This window comes from Psammomys obesus, unplaced genomic scaffold (assembly GCF_907164565.1).
Source record: "Psammomys obesus unplaced genomic scaffold, mPsaObe1.curated_primary_1811, whole genome shotgun sequence".
Lineage (NCBI taxonomy): Eukaryota > Metazoa > Chordata > Mammalia > Rodentia > Muridae > Psammomys > Psammomys obesus.
This window is the reverse complement of record NW_026596134.1, coordinates 24,839,216-24,843,159: the sequence shown is the minus strand read 5'-3', so window position 1 is coordinate 24,843,159 and position 3,944 is coordinate 24,839,216.

The following is a 3,944-nucleotide window of genomic DNA, read 5'->3' as shown; positions in this document are numbered from 1 at the left end:
GCAGCCCGCTCTGACAGAGCAGCGTCAGAAGGTACTAGAAGAAGATGGCTGGGTTTCCCGAACCTCTGCTTGTGGTGATTTCCACCTTGTTCCAAGGGAATGAAAGTGCATCGTGCTGCCGCAGCTCCTTGATGCTCAGGGTTTGCTAAGTGTGGATGGAAGGGAGGAATGGCTACAGATACCCTTCGATGGGAGAAGTCGTACTCATGATTGTGTGTTGGTTTCTGGTAAGTCTGAGTGATATTCGTCAAGAGTCCAAGAATATTGGTTACTGCAATGACCATTTCAGGTAGTTTTTGTTTTTGTTGTTTCGTTTTTGTTTTTTGTTTTTTTTTTTTTTGAGACAGGGTTTTTCTGTGTAGCCCTGGCTGGCCTAGACTCACTTTGTACACCAGGCTGGCCTGGAACTCACAGAGATCCACCTGCCTCTGCCTCCCTGAGTGCTGGGATTGCAGGCATGTGCCACTGCCTTGAGAAATACCAGGAGTCAAGCAGGGACCCAGAAAAGCTTCCTAGGAAGATGTCCTTCTCAATGCCACTTGTATTAACATACAAACACAACAGACAAAGAACATTATTATCTAATGGTAGATTAGTTTAGTATATTGTTCGCATTCCAGCTGTGCAAGGAATTGAAGCTCAAATACTAAAACGCTCAGTGACGTGGCAGCACCTGAGTAAGAGTCAGGGTCTATTCATCATGTGCAATCTTTATTGTGCTAAAAATAGATTATGATAGAATAAACAAAATATGACACACCATGGAATATTATTTGACCTTAAAAAGGAAGGAAATTCTGACACATGCCGAAACAAAGATGAACTTTGGAGCTGTGCTCAGTGAAGTAAGCCAGACAGATATGATTTCATGCATAAAGTATGGGTGCAGAGTTACTGTTTGAGGTGACAGAATGTTCTGGAACCAGATGGTGGCCAAGATGGCGGGGTGTATTCATAAGTGTGGTATTGGTAACCACAATGGCTGAGAGAGCCACTTACAGGAGGAAAAGATTTAGCTTGGTTTCACGATTTTAAAGGTTACATCTACGGGCACTTGGCCCCATTCACTGAGGCAGAATATTCTGGAGATGGCAGTGTGTGGCAGAGGAAGAAGGAGGGCAGGAAGCAGAGTGAGAGGAAGAACCAGGGACCAGGGACCAGGGACCAGGTAGAACCTTCAAAGATGTGCTATTTCCTCCAGTGAGGCCCCACCTCCCAGTTTCCAAAATTTCCTCAAATAACATCACCACCCACAGGGCAACATTCTCATTTAAACCATAGCATGCAGCAATGGGCACGTGCTTAACTACGCACTGAAACATCGGCAAAATTGCTCCCAGCATCTCCCAGATGTGTGTGGAGGTTGATGAAGCTTCCAGCCGCAAGTGTAACGGAGACCCACAGACATCTTGGTGGTGGTGGTGGCTCAGAGGCCTTCTAACCCGCCCTGTCCCCCTGTCCTGTTGGCAAGTCCCCTCTGCTGGGCCTCAGCACTGGGGCTGCGCTTTGCCCGGGTCCTATCTTCCCAGGAAACCCAAAAGGGGCTGCTCCTGCTCTAGTGGGAATGTGGGTTCGGGCTTTTTCAGACAGCCAGAACCCAAGACACCTTCTCATGCTGCTCCGCCCTGCTGCAAAAACAACATCCCATACCCAAAGCCCTGTTATTGCAGGGACAGTGAAGCCTGGTGTATAGCTCCAGGAGAGGAGGTGGAATCTGAACAGATCCAGGGGCAGCTGGAGGTTCCCATCCTAGTCCCCGCTGCGGAACCCCGGCCTTGAGGTGTGTGGGGAAGGGACTTGGGAAAGCCTGTGGGACTTAAGGACAACTTTGCCAGTGGCCTCCCTGACTCCCTGGGGACAAAGGGAGGTGGGAGTGGGGAAGGAAGTCAAGCCACTTGGGAACCCGCCGAGCCAAGCCGTGGGTAGGAGGCGGCACCATCGTGGCTCCTGGGCTGGCCAGGGGCAACGCTTTCCCACGGGGTGCAACCGGCCACTGGACTTTGTAGAGCATACACCCCAAGCAGGTCTCATGGGCCCAGATGCCTCTGCTTCCCTTCTTCAAGGACAGGGCCTGGCAGCCAGGACTGCTCCAGGGCCTTCCATCTCAGCTGTACGTGGGCATCCTGGCAAGGTTAGTGTAGTAAGCCTCTTCAGCGTTCTTAGCTTTGGCTCATCTGCTGGCTCCCTAGTCATGTGACAGGGACAGATGATACACAGAGGCTCTTCCAACACTCAGGAGAACTAGGTCAGGGTAGGATGGCTCACCGCTCTTCCTACCATTCCAGAATACCAGTGGGCATGTTCTCTTGGAAAGAACAAGGGAAGTGTCAGGAGAGATAAACCTGGATTAAAAGTTATGTTTGCTTTGTCCCTTACTAGCTGTGGAACCATAATGACTCTGAACCTCAGTTTCCTCTAACAGATGTTAAACCAGACATGGTGGCACGTGACTATCATCTGGCACTTGGGAAACAGGCAAGAAGATCATAAGATGAGGGCTAGCCTGGGCTACACATTAAGATCCTCTTCTTGCCTGTTGGTGGTGGCGCATACTTTAATCCCAGCGCTCGGGAGGCAGAGGCAGGTGGATCTTGAGTTTGAGGCCAGCCTGATCTACAGAGTGAGTTTCCGGACAGCCAGGGCTACACCGAGAAGCCTTGTATTGAAAAACAAACAAACAAACAAACAAACAATCCTATCTCAGAGAGAGAGAGAGAGAGAGAGATCTGCTTCTCCTGCTCACTCCCTTCTACCTCTCTCCCCATACCCACCCCTAAAGTAGAAGTTGAGGTACCATTTACCTTGAACATCCCCAGAAGGCTCTCAGACCATATATGCAGTGTCTGGTACAACACAGGCCTTCACACATGAGTCCTTCAGTGTGACTTTTTTGGTTTTGCTATTTCACTTTTGCTTTTTTTTTTTTAAATTAACTTATGAAGTAGCAGGTTTCAATAGGGCATACTTATATACTTAGCCTTGGCTGGTCCTGCCCCACCCTTCCCTTTCCCCATTTCTCTGCCCCCATTCCTGCTTATACCCTTCCACACCCGGTAGTCCCTCTTCCACTGTGTGTGCGTGTGTCTAGAAGGAGGCCTCAGATCTCCTTGCTGAGCCAGAGGCCAACAAGAGCCATCTACCACGTGGCTGGAACTGAACTCCAGTCATCTGCAGGAGCACCAAGTGCTGCTCTTCAAGGCTATGCCGTCATCCCTCACCTTACTTTCATAGCACATGCTCTCTCCCCACTCTGTGCCCGTGGGTCCCTTCTAGTGTCCTAGTCCTCTTGGCCTCCATACACACTCCCACATAAATACACACATATAAGAGTCAGTATCAGTAGAGAACACAAAGTGTCTGTTTTTCTGAGCCTGGGTTACCTGACTTAATATTTTCCTATGGACTTTGTAATTTCATTTTTGTGGACCGCACATATATTGGTGGGCATCTAGAATAATTGTTCCCTTGCTGTGAACAGAGCAGCAGCAAACATAGATGCTCGTGTATGTAGGACTCAGTGTCCCTACCGTGCAAGCCCCAAGGAATGAAACCAGCCCACACTGGAAAGAACTTTTGCATCTCAGTTCTAGCCTTAGCTATCCCCACAGCCACATTCTGCTCAGCTTGAGAATCCTCTTCCCCTCCCCTATGCTCGGGGCAAGGACCAGTCAATGAGTCTCCACTCTCTGACATCAGACTGCCTATTGCTGGGATGTTTCTAAGCACAGGTATCATCCCAGGGACAGAAACCATTCCTGGAGGTATTGGTGGTGGAGGTATTGGTGTTGGTGGTGGAGGTGTTGGTGTTGGTGGTGGAGGTGGTGGAGGTGTTGGTGGTGGTGGTGGTGGTGGTGTTGGTGTTGGTGGTGGAGGTGTTGGTGGTGGTGGTGGAGGTGTTGGTGGTGGTGGTGGTGGAGGTGGTGGTGTTGGTGGTGGTGGTGGTG